The sequence below is a fragment of the Podarcis pityusensis genome, assembly GCF_964106645.2.
Source record: "Podarcis pityusensis genome assembly, chromosome: 10".
Classification (NCBI taxonomy): domain Eukaryota; kingdom Metazoa; phylum Chordata; class Lepidosauria; order Squamata; family Lacertidae; genus Podarcis; species Podarcis pityusensis.
In genome coordinates this window covers 74,847,743-74,872,442 of record NC_138035.1, presented here as the reverse complement: position 1 = coordinate 74,872,442, position 24,700 = coordinate 74,847,743, and the positions used below count along the sequence as shown (strand labels likewise).

The 24,700-nt window shown below is 43.9% G+C and overlaps 1 protein-coding gene across 11 annotated transcripts in view; it reads left to right on the top strand.

Annotated features, from left to right (window-relative positions):
• The window catches only part of LMNTD1 (lamin tail domain containing 1), a 242,816-nt gene that overhangs the window by 142,870 nt on the left and 75,246 nt on the right, over positions 1–24,700 (top strand). Inside the window, exon 11 of one of the 11 annotated variants that reach the window (XR_013991154.1) lies at positions 7,538–7,713. The exons of the other annotated variants lie outside the window; for them this stretch is intronic. The gene's annotated coding sequence lies outside the window, so the exon portion shown is untranslated. The remainder of the gene's footprint in view (positions 1–7,537; positions 7,714–24,700) is intronic. 11 annotated transcript variants of the gene reach the window in all.

The following is a 24,700-nucleotide window of genomic DNA, read 5'->3' as shown; positions in this document are numbered from 1 at the left end:
TCATTCCCGTTGACACATGTTCAGCGTTATTGTACGCAAATTCAGCCAGCGCTAGTTTCTCTACCCAATCGTTCTGCCTCTCGCTGACGTAGCAGCGTAGGTATTGCTGGAGTATACTGTTCGCTCTTTCTGCTTGCCCGTTGGTTTCCGGGTGTCTCGCCGTTGAGAAGCCCACTTCGACCTGCAGCAAGCTCATGAGCTTCCTCCAGAACCGGGAAGTAAATTGTTTCCCGCGGTCGGAGATAACCCTCGAGGGAGCCCCATGCAACCTGAAGATGTGATCTACAAACAACCTGGCTGTTTCCTCTGCCGTGACCGCATGTGAGCAAGCTATAAAATGGCACATTTTTGTTAGTAGATCGACCACTACCATGACTGCTATCTTCCCCCGGGACTTGGGCAAATTGGTCATAAAATCAATGGACACCACCTCCCAAGGTTTCCCCAGAGTGGGTAAGGGTTCCAGTAATCCTGCGGGGGCAGCCCGCTCCCCCTTTGTGCTTTGGCAGCGGTCGCAACCCCATACATATTCCCGTACATCCTCCCTCACCCTGGGCCACCAGAACTGCCTGGTGACGAGCATCATGGTTTTGTGCTGTCCAAAGTGCCCAGCTGTGGGGTTGTCGTGGAGTTGTTTGAGTACCTTCCCCCGTAGGGTCTCCCCCGGTACATACAGCGCCCCCTTATAGTACAGCGCCCCTTCCTTCTCCTCAAACCCTCCTTGTGTTTCTCTTCTGTCTCAGAGTTCCCGGATTTTAGTTTGTGCGAACACGTCGTTTCTAGTAAGTCCAGCCAGTTCTCGTTGCCCCACCATGGTTCCCCCACACACCCATCAGTCCACGGGGATCACGTGTCGTATCTCCGGTGGCCCCTCTCCTTCCAAGTACTCCGGTTTCTGGGAGAGAGCATCTGCTCTCACGTTTTCCTCTCCTGGCACGTATCAGATTTCGAAGGAAAATTTGGAGAACTCCTGTGCCCATCGAATCTGTCTCTGGTTGAGCACTCGTGCGGTCCTCCAGTATTCCAAGTTCTTGTGATCTGTACAAACCTGGATCTTGTGCTGCGCCCCTATTAGTAGATGTCGCCATCAACGAAACGCCGCATAGATCGCAAGTAGTTCGCGGTCATATACAGTATAGTTTTGCTCCGACTTGTTCAGCTTTCTCGAGAAAAAGGCACACAGTCTCCATTCCTGCTTGCTCCTCCCTGGCTGCAAAAGAACCGCCCCAATGGCTCTGTCGGACGCGTCGGTCTCTAGCCTCATGGATTTCTCCAGATCCACATGCAGGAGCTGCTCTTCCGATGCGAACGCCTTCTTCAGTTTTTCAAAGGATTGTTACGCCTCCTCTGTCCAGGCGAACTTCCTTTTGCTACTGAGACAATCTGTGATGGGTGCTGTCAAGTGGGCGAAGTTCTTGATGAACTTCCTGTAGAAGTTGCTGAACCCTAGGAACCTCTGCACGTCCTTCCGGGTTTTGGGAGCCTTCCACTCCAGCACTGCCTGCACCTTGCTTGGGTCCATCGCTAAGCCTTTGTCTGATAACTTGTACCCCAGAAACTCAACTTCTCTGGCGTGAAACTGACATTTTTCCAGCTTGACCCACAACTGATGCTTCTGCAGTCTCTTTAGCACTTCCCTGACGTCTCTGACATGTTGCTTCTCATTGTCCGAATAGATTAAAATGTTGTTCCAAGAAGGCTACGCAGTTCTTGTACAGCAGGGATCCCAACACGTGGTGCATGAAAGCTTGAAAACAGGCGGAGCCTGACTGTAATCCAAATGGCATAACTAAGTACTCAAAGGCCCCCAGGGGGGTGAACATTGTGGTCTTCCATTTGTCCCCCTCCCTCATCCTAATCAAATTTTAGGCTCCCCTGAGGTCCAGCTTGGTAAAAATCTTTCCCTGCCTCACCCATGTTAAAATGTCGTCAATCCTGGGCATTGGGAAGGTCACGGGTTCTGATACCAAATTTAACGCCCTAAAATCTACGACCAATCTGGGCTGGTTAGTCCCTTTTTTGTCCACGAAGAACACCGGACTGCCCCCCACCGCCTTTGATTCCCTTATGAACCCCCTCTTCAGGTTCTTGTCAATAAACTCCCGCAACTCCTTCATCTCCCTGTCCAACATGGCATACAGTTTACCCACCGGTAGCTGCACCCCAGGGAGCAAGTTGATTTGGTAGTCAAAGGGCCTATGTGGGGGTAGTCTATTTGCCTCCTTCTCGCTGAAGACCTCCTGCAGGTCAGCATATTGTGGTGGCACCTCCCCTTTCGGCTCCACAGCTATCCCAGCCACCCTGGCCACGGTCATTCTTGGGGTTTCTCCCCCTAGACAGTGTTCCAAGCAGTAAGCGGACCCAAAGGTGACCGTTCTCTGATGCCATGCCACCACTGGATCATGTTGTGCTAGCCAGCTCATCCCTAATATTATTGGGGGCCCTGCCAGTGAGGCTACGTGAAAGGCGATGGTCTCCGTGTGCCTGGAAACCCTCATTCTCATTGGTGGGGTCTGGTGTGTCACTTCCCCTCCCAGAAGCTCCCTGCCATCAATGGTGGTTACTTGCAAGGGGAAATCCAGGGGCAGCAGGTGGAGCTGGTGCTCTAGTGCAAAGTCCTTGCTGAAGAAATTGCAGGAACTGCCTGAATCCAACAGCCCTTTCACCTTGACTGGGTGCCCATTTGGGAGTTCTAGCACCACTTCTATGGCTATCGCCGCCCTGGGGGGGTCTGGTCGGGGCACTTCTATTGGTTGCTGGCCTGGCTGCTGTGCCCGCTGAGTGGCAGCCAAGCGCTGGCGTTTCCCTGCTCCTTTACCATCTCCTCCTCACTCCCTGCAGCTCCCACCATCCCTTGCCAGGCCTTTCTTTGCGGGCAGACCCTGGCGAAATGTCCTGGCCGCTGGCAGAGAAAACACTTCTTGGTGGTTTTCCCATCCTTTCCCTCCCTCTTGCGACCTTCACTGGAGTTTGAAATCTCCCCCGCGCGCGCCCCATCTATTTCCATTGGCTCCGCCGGCGGGGAAGGCTGCCTTGGTATTTCAGGAATGCGGTAGTCATGGTAACGTTGCTCTCTCCCTTCCCGCTTCTCCTGGGCCCGCGCTTCCTGCCTTACACCAATCGCAAGCACAGCCTTGGTCAGCTGATCCATCGACTGCGGGCGGGGTGCACGGGAAAGCTCGTCCTTCACTGTTGGGGACAACCCCTCCTCGAACAGCATTTGAATGGGTTCAGAGTCCAAATCCCACCCGAGCTGGTGGACTAACATGGCAAAGCGTGACCAGTAGTCTCTAACTGACTGGTTCCCCTGTTTGCAGCCCATCAGTTCCCGCCGAGTCACACTTTGCTGTACATCACTGGAATACATCGCATCCATCGCCTGGAAGAATTTCCTCAGGTCTTTCAAGGCAGCATTCTGCATTGCCATTAGGGGCCTGATCCATTCTCTGGCCCCATCCTGCAGATGTCCGACAATATAGGCAACCCTCTCCCCATCGTCTGCAAAATCATTCTGTTGCAGTTCCAACGCGTACTCTATTTCCATTCGGAACGCACTGTAGTCCTGGGGTTTCCCTCCAAACTTGTGTACCAGTCCCGGTACCTTCCTTGCTACGGGGGTGAGTCTGACCTGAGCATCCTGAGACCGCCTTTCGTCCAGCCGCGCCGTCAGCAGAGCCACATGCTGTTCCAAATCTCGGTTCCTCTCCACCAGATTTTGCACTCCAGCTGCTCCCTCCGTGGCGCCAGCTTCTCCGGTTTTGCTCATGATGCTGCCTGCCTATCGCTGTGCACGAGCGACGTCAGGGACTGACGGATTGCTGTAATGAGTATGGGTTGCTCGTGCGTAAGTTGCCGCCTCTCCTGGCTTTGTTGCCTTGTTAAACCTTTCAGTCTGGACAGCCCTTCACTTCGTGGCTGCCTCAGTCGCTAGCAGAATCCGTCAGTGGGCGTTTCTTAAATCTGGGCCCTTCTCCAGCATCATTTGAGAGCCTTCCCTCTGCCTCTAGCTCCGATGTCAGTTCCCTGACAAGTGTGCACCAGGCGAATTGCCAGGAGGAATCACCAGGCCTCCAGCGATCCGCAGGGTCTGGAAATAACTGGAGTTCCAGTGGGGCTAACAAGAAGAAGCAATGCTCAATCAGGCCAGCCATAAACAACTACTTGTAAGATCCCAGGATCATCCGAAAACCAGCGCATGCAGAAGCGATTATAGAGATCGTCGGGGGGGGGAGTAGGCGGGACTCTCTCTCTTTTCTGTTTTGAGTGCTACTAAATAGAGAGTTTTAGATTAGAAGCCTGGTGTCGAGCTGAGTTATTCAAGACACCACGTCGACACAGACAAGCCATTTTATGCTGCGTGTGAACTCTGCTATTATCCGGCCACTGAGGAGAGTGGCAGCGCGCGGAATGGAAATGTGTGGGCGCCATTGAAGTTTGTCGGAGTGGCAATAAATCAAATTTATTGCAGGGCCGTTGCAGCAGACTCAGTGGGTCAAAATTATACGACCCAACAAACTTTAACACTTTGTGCCGCTGACAGCTCAGTAGCAAGGAAAGCGAACGACTGGTCATGAGGGATCGTTAGGTCCGGAGGTTATTTTTTAGTATAAGGGTAACACCCACCTGTAGTCTAAGTCTAATACCAGGCACCTTAAAGAACCATAGCATGGGCTCAAATTGTGAAAAGGGTTGCCCAGTCAGGCTCGTGCCGAGAAGAAGGCCTGGGCAGCACTTTCTTCTCGACAGGACTCTGAAATAGCCTTCTGAAATAGCCCTCCTGTTAGAGATCTTTGTTTTCTCTAGAAGTGGATAAGTTTTGTACTTAAGGTTTAAAAATGTTAAGAAATGGTTTTCCTGTGCTTAAATTGGCCTTAAATTCAGCAGCTGCTTATCTTAAATGTGCAGTTTTAAAATTCAAGCTTGCTTCAAATTTTTGTGTGACGGAGCCATGTTTTGGGTTGGTCAGATATTGAAGAAAGGGGAAGAGGTAAGATGTTTGTCTGAGTTCCAAAGTGTAGATGCCACCACATTGAAAGAATAATTTCTTTCACATGTGGAATGGGTATTATGTGGCACCTGTAACTGGCCACAATTCTGTGCTCATATGATTTTCTTCCTTCCTATCTTCCAGTGTTTCAATTACGGAAAGCTCTGTGTTCTCGTATTTCTTTCTCCGTGTTGGGGTCCTTTGTCTCTCTGTTAGCAGCTTTCTGCTATTTTCCTCACTCCACGATATTCCTTTTTTAAAAAAAAAAAAAAAGATATTTATTAAGGTTTCAAAAAGATTACATAGATAAAAAGAAAAGAAAAAAGAAAAAAGGGGAAAAAAGAAAAAAGAAAAAAAAGAGAAAAGAGAAAAAATACAAAATACAAAATACAGAAAAAAGATAAAAAACACTTAAAAACAAATCAATCTTTCCATACCTTACATTTCATTTCCTTGCTTCCCTGACCTCCTCTCACCTCCCTTTTTTGTATTCCAGTTCAATTAGTTAATTCAGCAATTCCTTTCCCTCTTTGTTTTTGTCTTAATCCTTTAACTTAATATATTATAACTTTGGATTCTCACCTGTTAACAATCCATTTTTACATACACCTTTATAACATTGCTGCTAAAACCACTCACTCCACGATATTCCCTGGTAACCTCATAAAATCCCATGACTTTCAGTTACCTGTGTCTACAGAGATGACCCCCAGCTCAGCCCCTTGACCCCTAAACTGCCCTCCTTCCCCTCCCATTCTACATATCCAACTTGCACGCTAGTAAGTCTCACTGGATGCTTTGTCATTGTTTCAAACTCAGTATGCCTGAGACCAAACTTCTTAACGCCAAAGTTCTGCTCTCCTCATACATATTGGTTTCTCTGTCCTCTGTCTCCATATTCAGTCATTTTGCTTCTCCCTATACAGCATTGCACCCCCTACAAATAAACCTCTTCAGCAAAAACCTGGGTCCCTGTCCTGTCTTAATGACTGGAATCCTATCCATTCTGGGTCTTCCATAGACTCACCTTGGTCCCCTCATTTCTGTTCTGGACTCTGCTGCCAAAACCTTCACCTCTCATTGCTCTGATAAACTGACACCCATCTTAAATTCCTATACTGTATTCCTTTCTGCTCCCAGATCCAGCACATAGTATTTGTTATTTCCCTGCCACACCACAGGTATCTCACTACTTTTATCCAAGCACATCCTTGCCTGTGATTATCACTTTCTCAGACCCCCTACTCTCAGCCATCCAAAGATCGTCTGCTCCCTCAATAGGCTCTGCCTCACAGAGTTGTCACCTCCCTTGTTTCCTTCACACCCCTCCTCAAGACCCACCTTTTCTATGAAGCTTTTAACTCATGTATTTTTCACTAGTTTTCGTGCTTGATTGTAACTCAGCCTAAGTATGTGTAATGGAAACCATCGTGTGTTCTGTTCCGTTTACCCCTGCCTTTGCTTCCCTCCCATTCCTTTGTGCCAAATATTAGATTGTAAGCTCCTCGGGGCGGGAACTTGTCCTCTTGTACACTGTAAAGGGCCATGCCTACTGATACGTGTGTGTGAGAGAGGGGGGGGGGAGAGAGAAGCTGCTTCTGCTATTGTTCACATGGTTTAAAATGATGTGTGGAAGATACTGGTTCAAATCTTGGTGAAAAACCAATAAATCATGTGAATCAAATGGCTTCCATTTACCAGACAGTAGCCTCTCAACCAAATTTCCAGCAGACTGTGACTTATTGCAAGTTTGGAGCCCCTAGTATCCAAGAGTGGCTGGGGAAACCCAGCCAGATAGGCAGGGTATAAATATTATTATTATTATTATTATTATTATTATTATTATTATTATTTATTACTACCTGAAGAGCAATCAGTGGGAGAGTCCACATGAACAGTCAGATTCCTTGAGAATAACTTAAGGGTTAAGGGTTAAGGCCCCATTTGGCGTCAAGGATCAGCCTACTTGTGCATCTTCCAAGTGGCCACACCTCAGTAGATGACCCACTGGCAAGTGTCTACAAACCTGCTGGTGAGGAGGGAGCCACACCGAGACAGGAGGGAGGGCCGTGGAGGTTTCTTGCCTAAGTGCCCTCCCAAGCCCGGAGTTGACACTGGTCGTGATTTTTACAACAGCTTGGTTACTGACAAGCATAGTTGCTCCTAGACTACCACCAGAAACATCTACAAAATTTTCTAATGTGGCTAAGTAGATTGGCACCCCCTGTTAAGAAGCAGAATTACTAGTTTACTTTGTAACCATGAAATAAACATCAATTACATGAACAGAATTTGCAGATAATACCTAGAACAGTTGAAAGCAACTATGGGATGGCAATGCTCATACTACTCTAGATAGGACATAAACAGGTCCTGATACATGTAACTAAAGTGTCATGCTCTGCCATTGCTTTTCAGTAGCAATGGGTTCATTTCTCCAGTTCAAACAGCAGCAACAAAATTCAGAATCCTTAGCCCAGTCTGCCTCTCTCCTTCAGCCACTTCCCAATGAGCTACTCACAATTGTATTGCAATTTTATGTTTCTTTAGGCGGAGAAAAGAGTACTTTAATCTTATGAACAATGGGAGGCCCCAGGTTGAGACATCCAGTCAGCTATTGTTAGAACATGCAAAGAAAGAGAGCCAACTTTGTAAGGCAACTTGGTGATGTAAAAACATTTTTAAAGGAGAATTGTGATCATTAATCTCCAAAGTCAGCAAAAAAGGTATCATTCAGTACTGGTTCAGATGTTAGTAGTTTAAAAAGTAGGGTCAGTAATCCACACAAAACCAAAATGTGTGTTACTTCTTTAGTTGAAGTGAAAAACCAAAAATATAGTTTTGGCTTTTTAACCCTGCTTGAAAATGGTATTTCATCTACTTAGCTGTTCATAGGATTAATATGCTACCATAAGAAATTCAAGATACCTTTTCCTGTTAGAGAAAAAAATATTCTTCAGAATAGGTTTAGTTACCCACAAACAATGCCAACTAAAATATGGGAAAGTGCTACTTTTTCATCATGCAAAAAATCCTGTTGCCTTCATTACAAATAATGGATTGGGATCTGTGTTAGCCAATATGCCATCTGTCATTCTGATTGATGTACTTTATGCAACTTATTGACAAACCCAAAAGAGAGAGAGAACTTTTCTTTATGTAAATAAGTCTAAGGTTGTATAATACCATGGGTGGAAATACATTTCAATCTTGTACTCAGAAATAAATTCCATTATTTTCAGAGGGGCTTATTCTCAAGACCAGGCTTCCTCAAACTCGGCCCTCCAGATGTTTTTTGGCCTACAACTCCCATGATCCCTAGCTAGCAGGACCACTGGTCAGGGATGATGGGAATTGTAGTCTCAAAACATCTAGAGGGTTGAGGTTGAGGAAGCCTGCTCAAGACATTGAAGTCTTAAGTGGACACTAAGCTATCTAAATAAGGAGAGACTTCAAAAACGGTTTTTTTAAAAAATCATTTGCTGTTTACTATACATTGATGATTTGCAATGAATTGTAATATATTTACATTAAATTCTAATATTGATGATTGGATAACTGAATTATCCAGCTAGGTACCTCAAGATCAGATCAAGAAAATAAAGATCAATAACAATTTGTCCTGTTCCAGTGAATGTATTTTTTTTTTTAAAAAAAAGGTCAGGATCAAATTAAACAAAACAGTAATTTATTAAATACAGGCATCCCCCCATTTATGTACATTCAATTCACGCATGACTGAGCATATAGGGCTCCAGGGAGGGTCTCCTCACGAGCCAGAGGCACGGTGGGGGTGCTCTCCATTTAGATAAAAGGTAAAGGGACCCCTGACCATTACGTCCCTCCCCATTTACATACATTTCCCTAAATGTGCAGGAGGCTAGAAGGTAATCCCTGCATAAATAGGGAGTTGCCTGTATAGATACACGTTGGTTACCATTTGGGCCATTTTGCACATCCAAGAGCATCACTAGATTTGCTTCATTAAGTCACTAGGTGAATAGGTCGTGTTTACACTAAATGAAAAAGGGGTGGGCATATTGGGGTAGGCTGTTATATTTCCAGTTCATGGCTTTTCTTAAGTATATATTTATCATGTGTGAGTCCAAAACTGGCTGAAGCCTGGAACACTATTGGAGAGAGCAAGAACTGGCCCCAGCTCCTGAGAGACAGTTTAGCCACACTTTAAAAGGTGCCCTGGAAATGTATACTTCTTTATTTTTTCATGGGTGGTGAATGGCTGCACATACTTGTAACAAGCTGCCTGGAAGGGATGCTGCAGGGAAGAACTATGTAACTTCCAAGGAGATTCTGTAATGTATGGACACACCCTCAACTCGCTGCCCCATTCCAAGTCGGGCCATGTTGGTAGAGTTCAATATTATTTAGGAAGAGAGGCCTGACAAAGTGGTTAGGACATTTGGCTACATTCATGAAAGACAGAAATGGGGGAGGGGGAGGTGCTGTAAGGGATGGTAACAGGAAGTTTGTTATTCCTTTGAAGAACTTTATTCAACCTACTCAAGTTCACATGGGAAAAATTAGTGCATGAGGTTGTTAGCTGTGCTGCCCATAGCACCCTCTGTACAACCTGCAGCTCCTAGTGAGCCACAGTGTCTAAGCTGAAGCATAGTGTTATGTACTGAAGTTCTCACCCTGGGCCAGCAGGGGGATACTGTAGATAGCTTTCACTCAGGTCCACATATGCAAATAAGGAATTGAAAGTGACATTCAGTGATTGGATAGTTACAGAAAGTTGTTACTGTTGCGTTGTAGTTGAGCTCTATATAAGCTGGTTGGCTGAACCCTTTAGCTCAGTTCTGTCCTTTTTTCTTTTTTCTTTCCGAATTTTTTTATTGATTTTCACAAAATTTTAAACACACAAACAAAAAACAAACAAGCATAATCATAACCTTATTAAAGCTAATCTAATTAACATTGTTAAGTGACTTCCCCGTATCCGCCTGGTTGAATTTCAGCGCATTTCATTTTAACGGTTTTCCAAATCAGTATTCTTATAAAATTAACTTAATCACTTAACATCTTTCTTTCTTTCCAATTCCGCATTAAACATATTAGTTCATCACATTACATATTTAAATCCTAAGCCTATCTGGTATTTGCAAGCTTTTTCCAATTAATTTAACTTAACATATTTAATTAAATAGTCATTAAATTTCATCCATTCTTCCTGGTGGTACTCCTCCTTCTGGTCACGGACTCTTCCAGTCAGGTCGGCTAGCTCCAAAAAATCCATTCCACTGTTGGTACTTCTTGTGTTTTCCAGTTCTTAGCTAATAAGATTCGAGCAGCAGTTGCAGCATACAAAAATATTTTAACATCTTTCTTGGGCAATTCCAAACCTGTTATTCCAAGAAGAAAAGCTTCTGGTTTCTTTATAAATGTATATTTCAACATTTTTTTTAATTCATTATAAATCTTTTCCCAGAAGTCTTTCATCTTGGGGCAGTCCACCACATATGATAGAAAGTACTTTTTTTTCTTTACATTTCCAACATAGATTATCACAATTGTGTTAAATCTTTGCTAATTTAACAGGAGTCAGATATCATCTATACAACATTTTCATTATGTTTTCAGTATGTACCTTTAACACCATACATGCAGTGAACTTGACCCCCTTCTTCCACAATCTTTCCCAATCCTCAAACATTATGTTATGTCCTACATCTCTTGCCCAATCTATCATCTATTCACCCGGTGCTATACCAGCTGCACTGGCTCCCGGTGGAGTACAGGATCAGGTTTAAGGTGCTGGTTTTAACCTTCAAAGCCCTATACGGCCTAGGACCCTCGTATCTACGGGACCGCCTCTCCTGGTATGCCCCACAGAGGAACTTACGGTCTTCAAATAAAAACATCTTGAAGGTCCCAGGCCTCAGAGAGGTTAGGCTGGCCTCAACTAGAGCCAGGGCTTTTTCGGCTGTGGCTCCAACCTGGTGGAACGCTCTGTCACAAGAGACAAGGGCCCTCCAGGACTTGACATCTTTCCGCAGGGCCTGCAAGACAGAGCTGTTCCACCAGGCCTTTGGTCAGGGCGCAGCCTGACTCCCTCCTTTGGCAATCTTTACAATACTTTAGTTTATGGTTGCCATCAATTTTGATTTTAATTAATTCTTTGATGTTTTTATAATGTTGCACTATTTTAGTGTTGTTAGCCGCCCTGAGCCCGGCTTCGGCTGGGGAGGGCGGGATATAAATAAAATTTATTATTATTATTATTATTATCACTGATTTAACTTGTTCATCCTTTGTATGCCACTCCATCAGCTCAGTTCTGTTCTGGCCTGTGAATAAACAAGAGCTGTCTGAAGAATTGCTGCGTCGTCTGATATGTTCACCCACAACTTAACACATAGCACCTTTACCCTCAGCTTGGCCTAGAGGCAAAACACATAATCAGACAAGATGACATACTATTTCAGGGCAGTATCAACATGGGGGGGGGGGTGCATATTTGAATTCTCTGCCTTGTGAAAAAGCAAATCCTCTCAGTGTATACAGAACCTTTTTAAAAAAAGTATTTCGTACCACATGGCTCCCCCCCCCCGCCCAAGGAAGCAGCCCAGGAGCGCAGGGCAGCAGTGTGCTGCCTGCCCTTCACTCCCAAGCTTCCCCCAGCTGCCTAAGAAAGGGGGAGGGAGTGGGGGGAGGCCCCCAGCAAAGTGGCACGGCTCCCCCCCCCAGAGAGCAGTCCAGGACAGCAGCGTGTGAGCTGCTGTAAGGAAGGAGGGAGGGAGGGGGAAGAGGGGGAGGCATAGCTCCCTCCCCAAGGAAACAGCCTGGGAGCACAGGGCAACGGTGCACAGCCCACCCGCCGCTCCCAGCCTCCCCCAGCGCTGGCTTGGCAACATAGTGCGGGGGGGGGGGTGGGCCACACTCACAAATAAGCCTTGAATTTTAAAGGTGCGGCTTACTTGCAGTGCGCCTTATATTTGGGCCAATACAGTATACAGTGGTACCTCGGGTTAAGTACTTAATTAGTTCTGGAGGTCCATTCTTAACCTGAAACTGTTCTTAACCTGAAGCACCACTTTAGCTAATGGGGCTAATGGGGCCGCTGCGCTGCTGCTGCACGATTTCTGTTCTCATCCTGAAGCAAAGTTCTTAACCCGAGGTACTATTTCTGGGCTAGCGGAGTCTGTAACCTAAAGCGTCTGTAACCTGAAGCGCCTGTAACCTGAGGTACCACTGTAACCAGCCAGCTAAAATAAACATAAATTCTGGCACTAAACTCCCACAAACACTATAACCGGTGTTGGAAACTTAAGGGCCCACCCATATGTCAAGGCTCAAATTTTCCTCCCCAGTGTGTTAGCCTTCCATAGGCAGGAAGGTTCTATCCTTCCTAGGGAACATTTCAACATGTGCCATATACCCAAAGCTGTAATTTGAATTAAATGGTAGTTAAGATTCTGCACTGACCCTCCTTTACAAATGAATGTTGAAATGAATGTTGAAACTTAGGCACCTTTAAGCTCTGTGGTGTTGTGGGCGGGGGCAGGGTTTTGATGTTCTGATTGCTGAATGTGAAATACACAGATTCAAATCACTTCAACTTTTCTGCACACCTCCAGCTACAAAAAGATGGGAAGTTGGAAAATACACAGAAATAATAGAATGTCCTAAATTCAGAATATGATTTTTAAAATAGGCCTTAGGTCACAAATTACTGTGCACAATCACACAGGCACGGGGCAGATTTTTGTGTCGCTGCACATTTTCTTTAGGCTCTAATCTGAAAGCAAATCAAAATGAAATGTCATTTGTGTGACAGCCATTAGGGAAGTAGTAAACATGTCTTAAGACAATATTGCTTCCTGCAATCTTCCAGATTCAATGAAAATCATCTAGTCTAAAACATTTACTTATCTAAGAAAATGCATTATCTTGGCAGGAAAATTAGCATTTTGTTTCCAGATTCTTAATAATACAACAGGCCATCATTTTGCTAAATCTTCCTAAGTAGCGCAGAAGGTACATTTTGCATGCACAAAAAAGGAGGTGGCCAAAATTTTGTCCTGTATTCTTTAACTTTGTTAAAAGACCAAAACATAGGCCACACTGTGGGGTGTGAGGAGCTGATTATACTATGAGCTCAATTTCCAGCCAATATTTCATACCCAGTTGTTCTAAAGCAGACATGTTCAACCGGTTGACCGCAGTCAACAGGTAGATCCCCTGGTGATCCTGGTCGATCGCGGGATTAAATTAAATGTGGAATGAATGTCACCGCCCCCTCCCTCTGTCCCTCTGTCGCGTCAAGTGGGCAGAGTTTGGCCTATTCTTTTTTCAATGTGGAATACACCAATTGGCTCTAGTACCACGTGTGTTTGCTATCAGCGGAGTTGAAGGTGAGTGTTTTATGTAAATCCCCCATAAAAAAAGGTCAACTACTCTGGTAAATCCTCAATGATCACTGTCAGTTTTTTTATACTGGGAGCAGATCGCAGTCTCTTGGGAGTTGGACAGGCCTGTTCTAAACCAATGAGGCTGCTAATTGCCATTCATGTTGAATGCTTGCAATGCTAATTGAATTATGAAAATTTCCCAATAGAACTTGTCACTTTTGTCTGCACTGTTTTGTCTGTGCATGTTTAAAATAACAAAATCTCATCCGCTGTTGCATATCTGAATTTTTATACATTTTCAAACTTTCTTTGGGATTTTAGACACTGTGGAAGAGGCATCACATGCCTTGCTCTTGAGATGCAAGGCTGCTCAGAATACCGCAGGAGTAAGGCAGGTCACATAGTCCCAAACAGGTCTTCTTAGATCCTGAATGTGATAGTTGAACAGGCTGATCCATTTTGGCCTTGACATTTGGGGGTCTTATCTCACCATTTTAAAAAATAGGAAGAGCCCTGTTGGATCAAGACAAAGGCTCATTTAGTCCAGCATTCTGTTCCCATAGTTCCCAACCAGATGCCCATGAGAAGCCCAAAAAACAAAATTCAAGAGAGGTTTATTTGATAACATATGCACAAATTTGCATATGAATAAGACAATAGCTTGGGAAAGAGATGTGTTCTTTTTCTCTAGCTGATGCAGATGTCACAGCAGGTGAGAGAAGAAGAGGTGAGAGAAAAGGAGGAGTGCCTTTTCTAAGGCACTTGCCAGCTCTAGTGTTTGTAGGAACTTTCATTTAAAACAAAAACACTAACACTGATTAACCAGCAGCACTTATTCAGCTGATCAAAAGATAATAAATGGGTAACAGCTATGACAAACTTCCCCGACCTGGTGCCCCCCAAATATTTTAGACTACAGCTCTATCACCACCAGCCAACACAGTCAATGGTGAGGGATGATTGGGGCTGTATTCCAACAACTGGGGCTTACACGGTTGGCAAAGGCTGAGCTATAATATTAGAGGGGTTACAGCCATGTGATGTGGAGTGAATACTGGTTTTTTGCCATTGACACCATTGTGGGATATTTTGACGGGTTTAATGTTTTTTTCCCTAGAGCTGCGCCAAACATTTCAGTGTTTTAAATCTAGGACTCAGCTAGATTGGTATGCATTATATATGCAATATAACAATGTGAAACCAGATGGCGCTGTGGAGTTCCATCTTTCCCTACCAGGTTTCCTTCTATGAGTTTACAATGCATTTAACTGAATTGCTTCTTTGATCCAGCCCTATTCTTCATCAATTGATGAGAAAAGAGATTGCCTCTGAAAACTATCAAAGCAGGAGAGGGGGAATTATATGAAATTCTCATGAGGATGTGTGGTTTTTACTGCACTTACTTTTGAAGAGGACAAGAGGTGTGTGTGAGTGTCCTTTATTTCATTCTACAAAGCATCTCTCTTCCAATCCTGCAGCCTTCCTGGATGCCTTCAAAAGAGATGATTATATAATGGAAGCAAACATTTAGGGCTCTTCCACAATGCGCTTGTCCCGTGCCAAGAAGGCATGGGCTGAAAGGTTTTCTGTTTGCCCTGCCACTTTTCCCAGGGAAAAAAACACTCTTTACTGCTGAATCAGAGCAAATGTCAATATGTGGAAAACCTGACTGACATTTGCTCCAATTCAGCAGTAAGGAGCAGGTTTTCATGTGGAAAAGGGAAAGTGTAAGCATGGAAGAGCCCTCACTTGTCCATATCCTTTGGCCACCTTATGTAAGTACAATAAGTGCAAATCCTGATAAACAAATCTAAAATAATTTTCAAGCCTCTTTCATGTCTGGAAAACATTATCTAGAAATTTGAGGGAAAGATTCAAAGAAAACTAGACTTCTCTTTTTCGTATTCACAAGGGAAAGCTGTACTTACGGCCTTTCATAGTTTTAATTTCTTTGCCAGAGTAGATATAATCTGCAGTTTGTGGTGATACTTTGACTGGGTCTTGCCATTCAGCCATCTCTGAACTGTGCAGCTGAGGATTGGACTTGAACTATATGTAACTGCAACTCAAATAGCTTTACTTTCATCTCATGGCAACTTTTCATCACACGTCAACCCACAAAGCAGCTGTGCTGCACACACTTTATTCTAATAAGAGATAAATGTCATTTGATGAAATTCACTTGAAGGGTGTCCTGTTGTAATTTTCTCCCAATACAGCTGTCACAACATATGTCAGAATTTATATATATATATATGTTGTTAGTTGAAGTTGAATGGCTAGAGATATTTAGACTAAGTGTTAACAGTTGGTTTCCTCTGTATTACCGTATTTTTCGCCCTATAGGACGCACTTTTTCCCCTCCAAAAATGAAGGGGAAATCTGTGTGCGTCCTATGGGGCGAATGCAGGCTTTCGCTGAAGCGTGGAGAGCGAGAGGGGTCAGTGCGCACCAACCCCTCTCGCTCTCCAGGCTTCAGGAAGCTATCAGCGCTTCGGGCAGACATCCATGGCTGGGGGGGGGGAAATAATTTTCCCCCCTTTATTTCCCCCCCAAAAAACTAGGTGCGTCCTATGGGCCGGTGCATCCTATAGGGCGAAAAATACGGTATTAGTATTATTATTATTTTTATTAGTGCTTCATTATATAACTTCATCATAGAAGGTACCCTGGTGATCATCTAGTCCAACCCCCTGCAATGCAGGAATCTACAGCTATCCCATACAGGGATCAAACCTGCAATCTTGGCATTATCAGCACCATGCTATCAGCACCAAATGAGCTATCCAGGCTGAAGGTAAAAAGGTAAAGGGACCCGTTACCAGTCGCAGATGACTCTGGGGTTGCAGCGCTCATCTTGCTTTACTGGCTAAAGGAGCCGACATTTGTCTGCAGACAGCTTCCGGGTCATGTGGCCAGCATGACTATGCCACCTCTGGCGAACCAGAGCAGCGCATGGAAACGCTGTCTACCTTCCCGCCGGAGACTGATCTACTTGCACTTTGATGTGCTTTCGAACTGCTAGGTTGGCAGGAGCAGGGACCAAGCAACAGGAGCTCACCCCATCGCGGGGATTCGAACCGCCAGCCTTCTGATCGGCAAGTCCTAGGCTCTGTGGTTTACCCACAGCGCCACCCACGTAGTAGTAGTAAATAATATTATTAACAACTACATGAGATGGTTGTGATTGCCGTGTGATTCTGAATGCTCTGTGCATATTGCAGGGTTGTCTTTTCTCTCATTGGAATGTTGTCTTCAACTATAGCACTTCTGTTTCCCCATAAGAATTATGGAAAACCACTTACTTATAGAAAGTACATTCATTGAAACATAGGAAGCTACCATATAGAAGGTCAGACTTTTGTCCATCTAGCCCAATATTGTCTATTCTGGCTGGCACCTGGGTCTTTCTCACCACTTGCTACCTTATTGTTTTTACTGGAGAAGTCAGGGGTTCAATCAAAGGCTTTCTGCACGGAAAGCACGTTGGTTTTTGTATTTTGGTTAAAAGGAAAAATGCTAGATATGGTAAGATAAAAGGAGAATTCCCTAGATGCCTAGGTCCTGGTTTGGGGCAAGTATTCATTGATGAGAGACCCCAGCAGAGATAGAAAATCACAAAACATGTGGCAGAGTAAAACATGGAAATATAGGCTGTCAGACCTTTAAAGCCCTTCCAAGTTCCTTCCAAAGTTTCCCACTTCCCTTAGCATACAAAAAGATCATGTTTGGTAAGTTAAAATGGTTTCCTTACAAACTCTCCAAAGGTCCATTTCATGTGCTTTTCCATACAGCAGGAAGAAAAGACAGGTTTCTAAATTATTTGTATAGAAACACAAACATAGTTTGTTTAAGACATGTCGTCTAAGCTTGGAGCATCCAGCTTAGACTTCCCTACTGGTAGGGTTCACATGGTAGAAGTGAAAGAAGAAAGACTTTGGTAACCCCTCCTCCCTGGCAGGACAGCTTACTCTATGGTCTTATCCCCTTTATGCATTGATTAGAGTTAAGCATGTTGGCTATATGAAGCTGATTTATACCACAAAGGATGGGCTCTGCCATTCAGTTAGTCCCACTGGATGTAGGGGGGGAACCTGTTTCCTGCTTTCTGCTTCCTGCTTCCTGCTTTGAATAAGGCCTATCCTGGATTCTGCCTCATCCACACCATACATCAAAAGCACATAACTTCCCCCAAAGAATCCTGGGAAATGAAGTTTGTTAAGGAGGGGTGGGAATTGTCGCTCTCTGATGGGTAAAAAACAGTTCCCAAGGAAACAATGTGCTTTAAATGGTATGCTGTAGATGTGGCCCAGTGTTGGAAATTTACTTTTAACTGAAAACTATCCTGAATCCTATTATTATTATTATTATTACTATTACTGTTGTTGTTATTGTTGTTATTATTATTATTATTATTATTATTATTAACAGCAGCAGCAAACAGAGAGAGTATTGTTTTGATCCTGCAACTTGCTGTGGGATCAGGACGCTTTACAAAATACCAAGAGGGTACATTCTACTTTGATGTGTGCATTTGGACTGTGTGAACATGTTGGAAATTACACGGCCTATGATCCAGCCAAGATTATGTGTTTAGCTTCCTCACTGAAATCAATGGGATTTAAAAGTGTTTACATTTTTGGCCGAATCATGCACATGCTTTCCAAGTGTAAGACAGATGATATTTATTGTTTTCTTTACTGGCCATTACATGTTTTGCAAAAAAAATTAGTGTCAACAGGACACAAAGCTTCTAAGAACATTGGAATTTAACCAGCATATTGAAAGGCAACATTTGTCAGGATCCTTGCCCCCAGGTTCTGGGACACCTCCAACCATTGATTGAATAAGAATAATTAGTACATTATTATTTTATTTATACCCCGCCCATCTGGCTGGGTTTCCAAAGCTACTCTGGGCAGCTTATCCAACATAATAAAGCATCAAACATTAAAAACTTCTCGATAGAGAGCTGCCTTCAGATATTTTCTAAAAGTTGTCTACTTTTTTAGTTCATGAACAGCAGAGAAGCAGACTTTGGCGGTTGCATGCATTCCAAAAAGACACCGGACACAGAAAAATCATTAGCAGAGGTTTACTAAGGCATAATTCTTACAGTTTGTTGCCAGATTCCTGGCAAGACACAACTTGGCTCCTTTTAGAGCAAAAATCTAGTTTCAGCATAAAAATTACACCACACATTTATAAAATGAAAACAAGAGATAGTCAGTGAAAGAATGAGAATGAGAAACTGTTCACTGGGCAGCAGATATACACTTCCCAGTGACCCTGGCACTTAGATAAGGCACCCAGTAGAAAACAACAGCTGCTTGGGTTGAGCACAATGGAAAGTTACAGACTCACTAGAATGCTGCTCTAGCATCTTCTGGCTTTTGACTGTCAGCTTCTGCACATACACAAAACTTCGCTCCATGGCAGCATCATCATACTTTCGGGTCTGGCCTTGTATGCTCATGTTTTCATATTACTATATTAATGTAAATAATGTAACAAAACCAGTAGGCTTATTTACAAGACAGAGTATCCACAGGGAGCATTCACATTGCATTTATTTATTTATTTATTTATTTATTTATTTATTTAGAATGTGATAAAACAGGACTAAGACTCTGCACGAATCTCAGTTTGCTACCTACTTCCCCAGATTTGCACATAATCAGGCTAATGAGATATTTTTATATATGAAAAACAGCTTGGCTGTCACAGTGACCAAATAGAAATGGTTATGCATTCTAATGCTGATTAAATAAATTGCAAGCAGCTGTTTCTTTGGCCTGTGGAATCACAAAAGCAGGAGTTTGCTACAAACATAGCCAATTGTAAAATAAAATGCTCACATCATAAGATAGAAGGTGGAAAGGCACTTTGTAGGTTCTCCAAATAATTATAAATTAATTTATTTGATCTCTTTAAAAAGAAACCTTCCATACAAAAATGTCTCTGAGCTCAGGTGCATATTTATTAAACTGAGTATGAGCACAGCTGTTTGTAGATAATAGGCATTTCTTCTGAGGCTGCTTGATATTTGTGTTCTTTAATTTGTGCCACTACTTGCCTTCAATTTGGGGTTTTATTTTTGGCATGGTTAACATTGTGCATGCAGTACGGACAATTTCATTGCAGCAAAACTGTTGCAGGGTTGCTTTTGTCTAACCTGCAGCAGGCCTGGCCATTTTGGCTTGGTAGGACCTTGAGTAAAGACCCCGAGAGTGCTCTGAAAAGACCTCATCAGTATAATTTTCTCAGTACAACCACACACAACCGACTGACAAATTATATCACAAAAATTACAACAAAAGAATTGCTTCAAAATACATGGAATTCATCCACAAAAGCTCACATCACCTTGAGAATTTATGGGTGCATAATAAATAATAGCATCACAAGATCAATTCTAGTGAATTGAGCTTTTCAAAACGGAACATCATGAGGGTTAATACCGCTCCCCCGTTTACACTTTCAAGCCCCTTCAAGTTCATTCTATTTTAGGGATTACCAAAATAGCTGGTGAAAATGGGCTTCCCATTTTTGGTCAGCTCTAATATCATCTGGCAATTCAGAAGATTTTTCTTTCACTCATTTAATTCCCCCCCCCCCCATTTAAATCAAAGTATCATTTACAAACATCCTACTTCTACATGGGAGCTTGTGTGAATTCTAGTTTTCAAGTGCTGAATATCTCACAATAGACTATGTATTTTGGTGTGCAACAGTCCTGCATCCTATGCTAATATATATCAGCAAAGGCTTCTCTGAGACTATCCAGATGTTAGTTAGGTCAGCCTGATTTACTTGCTGGGTGATCTTGCGTTGCCAGGGAACGCTGAGGATGCAAAGGGTAAAGCGTGTTCTCCTTCATGGAGAGCACGTGTTGCGGTGGGGGCCGCCAGGACACTCCAAAGTTGGGGGGCGGGCTAATTGATCGTTGGCCACTGATACGATTGGGGCTTCCCTTGTTGTTGGGAAGAAGTTAATGTTGCCATTTTTTGATTGACAGCCAGAAATAGTAAAACTCCTCGCACGAGGCTAGGGCTTCCTCTTTTCGCCCGTGCATCAGATTGCCCGTCCCTCCCTCCCTAGAATAGGGTTGTTCGCTTTGACCTTGCTATGCCTGTCATGGGGTCGTCTGCTTTGGAGCGGGGGCCTGGTAGGAATTTTGTCCATCTGGCTGATTGGCTGGGGCCATTTGGTTTTTGCCTACTGCGTAGCAAATCGTCACAACTTGTAAGGTTCGCGGTTAGGCATTGGTTTATGGTTTGGTTGGTTGAGGGGCATGGATTGGCTGTGCCTGCCCCTCTAATGCTGCTGCTGCAAGGGATTCCGTTAAAGGAATTGGGGGCTAACTATTGCTTGTCCACTCTGTCAAGGGGGCTCGGGCCATAGCAATGAGCTCCTGGTTGCATTTGGGGAGGGCTGAGGGCAGGTTCCCTGCTCCGCGTAACCCCCAAGTGTATTCCCCCATTCTGACTTTCGCATCGTGCGGAATGTCAGTCTGTCCCCCATGGTGAGGGCAGATAGTCGCAACCAATGCCTACGCAACCACTCACAAATTTGTATTTTAATAAAGTTGTGGCCAAAATTATGCCAAAAATCTTAAACAAAAACTTCTGTGTGATGTGTGAGTTATTGGGGTGGACCTGGGGACCTCAACACGCAAACAGCAGACGTGAAAGCTGTTGAATTGCTTCCCTTGGAAACTTCAAGTGGTGTGTGCTTTGCTGCCGTATAGCAGAACACTCAAAATAAGGTGACATTACAACTCTCTTAATTCATTTCACAAGGGTAAACAAGAGAATTGAAATTGCAGTTTACAAATTTGAATCCTTAGAATCAAAACTTTAGGGTGAATATTTGTTTCATGAAGTAAAGGTTTCTTGGGCAACCCTTTAGGTACACCTGTTGTGGATTTGGCTGGCAGGAAAACCTGTAAGTATAGAGACAATCTAGTTTCTCTAAATGCTTAAAGCTTTTTCTGTTGGGTTGCTTATTTTCTGTAGCAACAGACATCTACCTTGTCACACAGTTCTGCCTCAGTTGAAGAAATTATATGTGAAGTATAGGTGGGTTACCATGAGGCAAGACACAGTGACAACAGCAAGAACCTTTATTGAACTACAGAACTGGACAACAGGGGCAAAGCAACTGCTTATATACATTTCTGAAGGCCTGGGCCACTCCCACCCCCAACGTGATTGGCTGTCTAAACGTCCAAGCTGCAAACCATGACTCAGAGTTTAAGGGCCAATGGCAGAGGCCCAAAGCCTGAAATGGATATCATGCATCAAATCAGAACACAGGAGCTCAGAATCCTTAGTCCAGACCAGACATCTCCAAACTCAGCCCTCCAGATGTTTTGGGACTACAACTGCCATCATCCCTAGCTAACAGGACCAGTGGTCAGGGATGATGGGAATTGTAGTCCCAAAACACCTGGAGGGCCGAGTTTGGGGGTGCCTGGTCCAGACTAAGGCAAACACAGACCACTGAATACAAAACAATGTGGTTTCTGGCATATGCCCAAGATATTCTGCTGTTTGAGGCAAAGGACAAGATGCAGCCCTCTCCCCGTTTCACATACAGAAGCCAATCAGACTGATAGCTGACTTTTATTTCAGTGCTGCAACATTACAACATCCTCCTGAAGGCAGCCCACCAGCTTAGGTGGTGCAGCGCAGGCCACATGACCAGAGGCATAATGTGGGGGTGCCAGTGGGGCCGTGGCCCTGGGCATGGATTTTTGAGGGGGCGCAAAGCATCTGCCAACATCTGAGGAACCAACACTTGCGGAGACGAGCACCGGGCCGGGCTGCGCTGGGGGCCAGGAGCCTCTGCTAATAAGATAATATCATAGATTGGGTTTTCTGTGGTTTGCAACTTGCATTGCCTGTTGCCTTCTTGTAGAGCCATGAAGTAGAAAACTAGATTTGTCCTGTTCTGTTTGTTCATCTACTGTATTGTATAATAATTTCCAAAGGGCAAAAAGTTGGACCAAGTAGGGGAACTAAAACTGTGCTGTCTGCTAGGCCACATTAATGTCTTCTCCTCTTTGATTAGCATTTGGGTCAGACATCTATCTCCCATGCATAAATCAATATAGCACTAAGTCCATTGGTGTAACATAGATAGTTCTACATATATCATCTGCCAAACTGGCAATAAACAAAGCCTATGAATATTCAAAACCAGATGGAGTAGGGCTCCATTGGAACTTGAGGCCAGAATAATAACATAAAATGGAATTGGCCTAAAACACCACCAGTGGTCTGAGTAGTTGATTTGATGCAGCAATAAACAGGGTATATTTTTCACTGTGATCAAGCCCCAGCAACACAAAGGGAAAGCAGTCAGGCTCTGCTAGGAATTATTTGTGCCTGAGGAAGTTTCTGTTGCTACGGTATGGTATTTCAAAGCACAACTGCAGGAAGCATGCGTAAGACAGGTGAGGGAGAAGGCAGCGGGAGGGTAATGGTAATTTTCTGAACTAGTGGTTAGGCCATTAAGTGCAGGCATAATCAAAAGCTTGAATAGTTCATAGCTCTCCTAAAATGTGGCAGAGGGGCCAAAATCAGAGCAAAGAAAAACAGCTTGTTGCTACTTTTCTTCTTGAGCTCATAGGGTTCAAACCAGATCAAGTGATACAGTGGTACCTCAGGTTAAGAACTTAATTCATTCTGGAGATTTGTTCTTAACCTGAAACTGTTCTTTACCTGAACCACCACTTTAGCTAATGGGGCCTCCCACTGCTGCCGTCGCACGATTTCTATTCTCATCCTGAAGCAAAGTTCTTAACCTAAGGTACTATTTTTGGGTTAGCGGAGTCTGTAACCTGAAGCGTCTGTAACCCAAGGTACCACTGTAGTTACTGAAGACTCGTAGAAACCAGGAGGACTTAGGGGCGCCCAGGAAGTTTGTTCAGCTCACATTTTTATGTGAACTGAGCTGATTTGCACTTCCAAAACTAAAACCCAGATCAGAACAGTTACCCTTCCCCAAATTTTGAAGTACAGTTCTCTGCTCAGAAATGTACTGAAATACATGTAAATACATATTTTAGTCAAAATGTGCACAAAAGTGCATGTGTTAAGATAAAAGGTGTACAAAAATATGACTACATTTGGATGCAGTCCATGATCTGTCCTTTAATGAAACTGTGTGTTTACAAGTGAAAGAAGCAGGACTACAGTTCTCAAAGTTGGGGTGCTTCCAGACTGGGGCTTAATTTGCAAATGAATTACTCAGCTATCACAAACAAGTTGTTGGCAACAGTTTGTTGTTGTTAACTTACTGGAATTTGCATGTAAAGGGTAAATCTGGACTAAGTGGTAGGGAGATTCCAGGTTGGCATTCTAATGATATTGTGTCAACACTGCAGAAAACTTGCAAGGGCAGGGAGCACCCACCCCACAATAAATACCTATCTGGAAGCACCCCAACTCCAGAAAAGCTTTCTACTTTGTAAACAGCTCAAATGGTGTTGAAAAGGCCAGAGCTATGGGTGCCTTATCTGTAGAGGGAGCCCCAAGCTCCATAACAGTTTGTATCCGTGGATACAAACCCACAAAAGTACACACTCAGTGAGATCACAACTTCATTTATGCTTTGCATCTGCTTGCTTCTCAGAATCTGAGTTTGCCTTTTGGGTAGGACACATCCACTTTAAATCTCTCCTCTACACCCCCTTTAGATATCTTTAGAACAGCTGCTGCAATCCATGACGTATGTTTGGTGGAGTCAGCACTTAGTGCTCCATTTTGAGGTTTTATTGCTGGGAAGTTAGTGACTCAGCTTCTCTCAAACCTTTCCTAGTAATATATGAATAGTTGTGTCCCTCCCTCATGCAAACCTGCTGTTTAAAATAGCCACTTAAGCTATCAGTTAAAATGGAGGCGCAAAAGGGATTTAAATTATTATAAACATGAACAAACATGACTAGTGGGGTGCCACAGGGTTCTGTCTTGGGCCCGGTCTTATTCAACATCTTTATCAACGACTTGGATGATGGACTCAAGGGCATCCTGATCAAATTTGCAGATGACACCAAACTGGCAGGGGTGGCTAACACCCCAGAGGACAGGATCACACTTCAAAACGACCTTGACAGATTAGAGAACTGGGCCAAAACAAACAAGATGAATTTTAACAGGGAGAAATGTAAAGTATTGCACTTGGGCAAAAAAAATGAGAGGCACAAATACAAGATGGGGGACACTTGGCTTGAGAGCAGTACATGTGAAAAGGATCTAGGAGTCTTGGTTGACCACAAACTTGACATGAGCCAACAGTGTGACGCGGCAGCTAAAAAAGCCAATGCAATTCTGGG